The sequence below is a fragment of the Propithecus coquereli genome, unplaced genomic scaffold (genome assembly GCF_000956105.1).
Source record: "Propithecus coquereli isolate 6110/MARCELLA unplaced genomic scaffold, Pcoq_1.0 Scaffold48, whole genome shotgun sequence".
NCBI classification, from domain to species: Eukaryota; Metazoa; Chordata; class Mammalia; order Primates; family Indriidae; genus Propithecus; species Propithecus coquereli.
Genome location: NW_012150618.1, coordinates 7495035 through 7502860, shown reverse-complemented (window position 1 = coordinate 7502860; position 7826 = coordinate 7495035).

Here is a 7826-nt window from a genome sequence, read left to right as displayed (position 1 = left end):
TAATCTCATTTCATTTTCAGATCAGGTTTTCCATAAGGGAGAGGCCTTGATTAATGCAATGTTTCTGAACAATTCCTCCTCACTGCAGCCTGGGAACCCACAGTGCAGTGGGCTGCAGTAGGCCCATAATAGGGCTTTCTACAGGCATCGGAAGATTAATCTAAGGAGGTGTGATGTTCACTCAGCACTCCTGTTCTCTATTTAAACACTCTGATGTGAAACTGGGATCCATCACTCACTCCCACAATACTCTAGTTTATGACTATATCAGAAGTTTCTAGTTATGGGTATAGGCTACAGCTCCTACCTGCACACCACCACCATCGGGGAATTGAGTTTGTTGTGCTGACTACAAGCCCAGGACTCTTCCAGACCAGCAAATCCAGCACTTTGCAGCAAACACACATGAGGGATGGTGTGCATTTGTGGACACACACCCATGGGCATTCCCAGGATCATGCACAATTCCCTGAATGCTGACTTCAACCCCACCCCTTCTCCAAAACCAGAAAGCATGGAAGAATGTTAAATGAGAAAGGGTATAGAGAAAGGCTTGAATCTACTCAAATGTATGCTTTTAATTAAACAATAACAATTCATAAACGTCGGCATTTTATTAAGATAAAAAAATGAATCAAGAGATTTCACAGAGTTGCAACGCCATGTTGAGAACTGCTGCCTTGGACACGAAGCTGCCTGGGTCACCCAGTGTCAGGTCACACAAGTCAACTGTAACTGCCCTGGCTGGCTGCCTGCCTGGGGCTCAGGTGTCATCATGCTGCTCTTCCTTGACAGAGAATGGACCAACGCCCCACGACTGCATACAGCGATGATTAAGAGCAGACTCTGGGGCCAGCCTGCCTGAATTCAAATCCTAGCTTCACGTTGTCTGCTCTTCAGTGGAGCCGTTCACAACTATTCCAATTCTCCTCCTGATGTAGATGATGGATTACATTACCTGCTGCCTTGAAGTTGGGCATGGCCACATGACTTGCTTTGATTCTTACCAGAGTAAATGTGATGTGTCACTTCTGGGCAGAAACCAGTAAGTCCTCCTTACTCAAAGTGTGGTCTGTAGTCCAGCAGCACTGGTGTCACCTGGAAGGTTGGTAGAAACGCAGCATCTCAGGACCTCCCAGACCTCCTGAGGCAGAACGTACATTTATTAAGCTCCCCAGGAGATTCATATGCAGTCAATTTTGTGAAACCCTGCTCTAAGACACAGAGCATCATTTGCCCCATTCTCTTTTCTGGCCACAGTGGCTAGAGTTCCCTTTAGCCAAGGCCCCAGCCTGGAATGACATAGACAAGAAGTGAAGCATGAGAGATAAAACTTTGTTCTATGTAACTAAGACTTGAGGGTTGTTAGGTTGGCATACCTAGCCCATTCTGACTGACACGGTCACTTGGAACTCTGCAAGCCTGGGCAAGTTACTTAATCTCTCTGTGCCTTAGTTTCCCTGATGGAAAACAGAAATAATAACAGTACTTTGCCATGGGGTCATTGTGAGGATTAACAAGGTAACATATGAATAGGTACATAGTGAGTTCTACGTAAATGTTAATATTAGAGTCTATCACTGACACACTCCCTCCCCAAGGCTCAAATCCTGCCTGGTGATGTGTAACTCCTTCCCTCAGCGACGGTAACGTCAGAACCTTTGTCCCTGCCAATACTCCACCCGAACCACACACATTCTAGGAATCACACATCGAAAGAATGAAAAATTGGCCCTTCTCAGAAAGAAGCACAGGATCTTTGTTACGATAACCGGGCGCAAGCCTCCCCACCTGTCGCCCCATCACGCTCATTCCCATGACTCTAATAGCACATGTGTGTCCCCTCTACTCTTGCCTACCTTCTCCAGTCCTCCCTTCCTTACCATGAAATTGAGAATTTAGGCACAGTGTGTGTCTGTCACACATGCTAAGGCTTTGTCCTGAACTCAATGTCAGGTTACAAAAAATTAAATACCTAGTGTTTATTTTTTATTGTTTTCTCTCTAAACTCATTGTATGTGATTCTAGCACCAAAGGGTGACCAAACCTGTTGCAGGGAAAATTGGGGAAGGCACAATGATGAGGATGGTAGGAAGAGGGTTGCTATTTAAGTCCTGGTTTTTAAAAGGGTCCAATAGATTTTTTTTTTTTTTTTTTTGAGACAGAGTCTCACTCTGTTGCCCTGGCTAGAGTGAGTGCCATGGCGTTAGCCTAGCTCACAGCAACCTCAAACTCCTGGGCTCAAGTGATCCTCCTGCCTCAGCCTGAGTAGCTGGGACTACAGGCATGTGCCACCATGCCCGGCTAATTTTTTCTATATATTTTTAGTTGTCCAGATAATTTCTTTCTATTTTTTTTTAGTACAGACAGGGTATCGCTCTTGCTCAGGCTGGTCTCGAACTCCTGAGCTCAAACAATCCGCCCGCCTCGGCCTCCCAGAGTGCTAGGATTACAGGCGTGAGCCACCGTGCCCGGCCTTAAAAGGGTTGAATAGATTTTTAACTATAGTAACTGTTCTTAAAGATGATAAATACTTGACAACATTTTTAATGTGGTGATCATAAATAAAATGTATCATTTATTCTAAACCCAAATAAAATGGTAAATTATCTTTTCTCCTTGCCACTCTCTGAAAATGTATATGTAAAGAAATAAAATATTCTAAGCCAAAATAAATATTTTGGTGTCTTGGATCTCTCCTTCATATTATAAACCAACCTAAAAAGAAATCATGGTGCTGAAGCAATTCACCACAATGAGCTGTACAAGGAGCCATGGGATTCAGTTCTGAAGTCACAGAATTTGAACAAGCACCTTGGAGATCCAACCTCATCATTTTACCTGCTCTAGACCAGAGGGCAGCTAACATTTTCTGAAAGGGCCAGACACTAAATATTTTAGGCTTTATGAGCCACATGGTTTGTCACCACTACACAACTCTGCCACTGTAGCACAAAAGCAGCCGGACAATACAGAAGCAAATGGGTGTGGCTGTGATCCAATAAAACTTTATTTATGAACTCTGAAATCCGATTTTCATATAAAGTTCACAGGTCACCAAATATCCTTCTTTTGATGTTTTCAACCATTTAGAATTATAAAAACCACTGTGAACTCATGAGTGGTACAAAAACAGGCAGCGAGTGGGCTGGATTTGGTCCATGGACCACACTTTGTGGACTCTGCTCTAGAGTGTCAAGTTCATGCTTCAACTTGTTAAGGAAGAAATTATTCTAACACTTGTTTAAAAGGTAAGGAAGACTTTACTCAGATTATAGCAATTCACCATGGGAGAGTGAGAACGGGCTGAACTCCAAACACAAGAACAAGTGGGGGTTTATAACCAACAAGCAGAATGAGGGGTCAGTGGATGGAAAATCACCGAGAGGAGACATCAAGGGGAGGGGAGTTCTGGTGAAACTTGCTTCACAGGATTCTCACTGAAGGCAGGCCAAAGACTTACACATCAACGATGAGGGATGAGAAACTGCATCAGATATTGAGGCTGGAGGATTTTCTCTAAATCGACTTAGCTGGATTCTTGCTAAAAGTGGGCTAAGTACGCGCAGCAAAAACGGGGGCCAAGGTCGCGGCCTTGCCAAGAAGCAGCTTAGGGCCTAACTGAAGTTTGGATAAGGAGAGAGCCTTTGTCAAACTCCACCACAAAGCCTCCTTAATAGTCATGGATACGTGGTGTTTAGCCCAATATCCACTTAAAAATCAGGTGAGAAATAATTACATGAGCCTGTTTTTACTAGCTCAACCTGAAAAAACTTGGAGATCCTAAAGATGTCAAACTTTCAGAAGAACGTGTAGCAGTCTCACCCATAAAAATACCATCACCCATCACTCCTTTCCTCACTACACAAAATTAGCAATTTACGAAATAAGGAAATAGTTGGCAGGTGTCTTTGCAGATGAAGTCAATGTAGGCTCATTCCTTAGCCAAAAAGCAGAGAAACCAATTCCTGATGCCTCTTTTCCCTGGGGCTATTCAAGGCCAGTTGATGCAGAACGACTGGGAAGGACAAGCTTTGGCTTCAACACAGATTTTTAACAGGGAACCTACACTACTTTTTAAAACATTAAAACGACATTTTTTTAAAGAGCCTTGGCTCTGCTATTTTTACTGACACTCATTTTGAAAGTAGCAGTGCTTAAAACATTTTAAGTCTACATGTCTCTATGGAAACCCAAGAGAACTCATATTTTATGGCCAAATGACTACCTACCTAGAACTTTATATCCCAGTGGATCACTACAGGCCACCTGCAATGTCAGAAGCATCTTAGACCCATTTTCCCAAAACCCTATCTTATCGAGCATAATGAAATATACATAATTATTACTTTTGCTGAGGAGGAAATCAGAAAGAACTTATTTCTGAAGCTTCCTTCTAATTTTTATTAAGATATCACTACTTAAAATATTCTTATTAGAAAAAGAATTTTGTAAATTTTGGCAGACATAGTAAAAGAGGAGGAATGTAATCAAATAATTTAACAGCTGCTTTGAAATTTGTATCATTAGGTTTCCTCCCCTCCTTTCCATCAGTGTCAAATACATTTTCTTTTAAAAATGTAATAGCTTCTCTTTCAACAGACTGCTTATTCATTGCAACAGACAACAAAAAGTAATTATATAGTGAAGAAGTAGGACAACACCTTGACCAGATGACCAAAATTAACATCACCAGGGGGACAGATGGCCTTTGTGTGCCTCCAGATGTGATGCCCTGAGAGGAACATAAGGACACTCAGAATACAAAGCCTGAATCTCATCATGAGAAAACACCAAATAAATTCAAAATGAGAGCCATTCTATTATTTGAAAAAAACAACAAGAAGAAGGCGGGTGCAGAACAACTATGTTATTTAAAAATGTCAATGTCTTAAAAGACAAAGAAAGTCTGTGGAAATATTCTAGATTAAAAGAAAATTAAAGATATAAGACAACGAAATGCAACACCTGATCCTAGAACGGATCTGATATTGTAGGGTAGTGGGGGAAATTCTCTAAATGATATTATTGGGCCAGCTGAAAAAATTGGAATGCAAATGGTAGATTAGATAAAAGTACACCAATGTTAAATTCACTATGTAAATAACTGTACTGTGATTATTTAAGAGACTATCCTATACTTAAGAAATACTGAAGCATTTCAGGGTGAAGGGCCATGATATATAATGTACATAATTTTCCAAATAAAAAATTTAAAGAAAAATTACCAGTTCTTGCCTACGTTGGAGTTCTTGGCTATTTATTTTCTCTCCATGATATTCCAAATACAACACAGGAAGAGATACTTGTGCCAAGTAACAAGAAAGCACAAAAGATATTTTAACATGATCTTTTATCAGTGATTGAAGCCTGCCAAAGCATTACATACCACCCATTCTCCGCAGTTTGTTGCAAAGACCAGCAAACATTGGCTAACTCTAGCAGCTTAGATGTAATCATTTCCCCCTAACTTCTCTAAACACGGCAGTAATTCTAAAACCTTTTTGTATCCCATAACCTCCAGAATGACTTCACACACCAAACAAGTCTCTTAACTGGTCTCTTGACAGGAACTATCAGGATCAATCAATTGAATTCAAGCTTTTGAACTGGGAAAATTTAATATTTTGAGCCATGTCTCTAAGTAGCTGGAGAATATGGTACTCAGGAAGCCAAATCGCCTCATCATATATCCACAATTCCTCACCACCACTTTAAAACTGCTGTCAGAATTCCGTAGAATTAGTGTCTATGACACCCACAGTGGTCCTGCATCAGCGCTGGAAGTACAGACCTCCAATATGCGATGTGCCACCTAACTGATATTCCCCCCCAAAGCAATGGAGGAAACTGTGCCTAAGTCTAAACATTTAGGACAGACTTTTCTAAAAGTCATTCACTGGAGAGAGAACCAAAAAGGTGGTAAACCAAAATTAAATTGTTCAGCCATGCTTAGGAATCAGGAAATACTACTTATCCATCATCCAAAACACAGCAAAGATGAAACATATGTATACTGCTAAGTCTTTTCTATCCTTCCCCATTTATCATTTTATTATTTTTTTGATTCTTTTAGAAGTGACCATCTCTAAGCTAAAATACCCATACACTATTTTTAGCGTTGACTTTTTATCCTAGTCTTATTATTCATTTTTCCCCAAATTTCAGTCAATAATTTTATTTAACATGTTTACCAAGAACCTACTGATATAAGACGCTGAGCCAGATTTGCTGGGTGGTATTCTGCAGAGGAAAGATTCCTGTCTGTCCTGCAAATATTACCCAAGAAAATGATACGAAGACAATAAATGAAGTGAAATCTGCTTGCAGGAAAGCATAAGAAGCCAGAAATGAATTACGACCAACTGCAAAAAGGAACAAACTAGTCAAAGCACTAAAATTTAATGAGAAGATAATTTTTGAAGTGGATGGAACTGAAGAGAAGGTGTATGTAACATTATTGTAAGATTTTTAAATCATGCATATTCTTCTCCGTAAAACTTCTCAAATGCAGTTAAAAACACTCACACACACACACACAAAACCAAGCAATTATAAATCCTCTGAAGCATGTAACTGTGATTAGCTGCTACTCTCAGCAATATAAAAATACTTTCACCACAATTACATTCCAGCCTGTAATGTAATTCAAAACAAACAAGTCAGAGACATCGCTCAAATGGCAGCACCAACAAATACAGATGCTTTGCATCAAGGAAATGAATCCACTGAAGAAATGCAACCGAGGAGGAGCTGCCTTCCAGGGCCTGTAGCTGTGCTTCTGGTGGAACGGCGAGGCCCCCTTCTGGGCAAAGGCGCACAGTGCACCCAGCACACGGCTCTGCAAAGCTGCACTTTGATCAGGGCCAACCCTACTGCAGTCAGGAAGGTGAACATCTGGGGCTTCCTGCTGTGGATACCCTCTCCATGTTGTGTTCACAGTTTTACATTTTAGATTTTGAATTTTAAATTTATTATGTGAATTTTTAAAAAATAAATAACTATTTGATTTCAGATTAACTTGACCATTCTACTAAATTCTGCAACCAGCATTCCCACCACCTAATGGCATACTCACCCCCTTTACCCTGTGCTCCTTTTGCTTTTTGTCATAACTCTTATCACTTTCCAATAAACTGTGTAATCTATTATATTTATTATCTGTCTCCCCTTGCTAAAATATAAGCTCCACGAGGGCAAGATTCTTTGTTTTGTTCACAAATCCAACCACGTTTGTTAGGCACAGTATAGTTGCTCAATAACAAGACATTGTCCCATTTATGTTTTTATATTTTATTTTTAAGATTATTCATCTTCCAAGAAGGCATAGATAAAGTTTTATTTTAGCAATATGCTATAATTTTAAAATGACACTCAAGCACCTGTTTTAAAAGTATACATTTTCTCTAATGCTTTATAAAAGCAAAAGTCTGCTCTAAGGACCATATAATTATGGTGTGTGTATATATATAGATAAATATATATATACACAACTCATATACAATTTGGAGAGAAGTCATAGGCCCCCAGTGCCCTGGGAGAACATAATAGCTGTAAAAACTGAAGAATCTGACTCTGAAATGCCAATGCTGGAGAAATGTCCGCAGTGCGGCACACTGCAGTCCAGACACATGGCAGGTACCTGGGTCTGGACGCACATTCTCTGAAAAATCAGCACTTGCCCAGACAGGACATAATGTTGTGGCTGGAAGGGCATGCAGTGCTTGCTAATTTCTAAAACCTCAAACCTTAATTTTTCCCCTTCTTAAAATGTTCTTTCAACTTGTGGAAAAGCTAATAGTTGTTTACAATTGTCAGATTTTTTA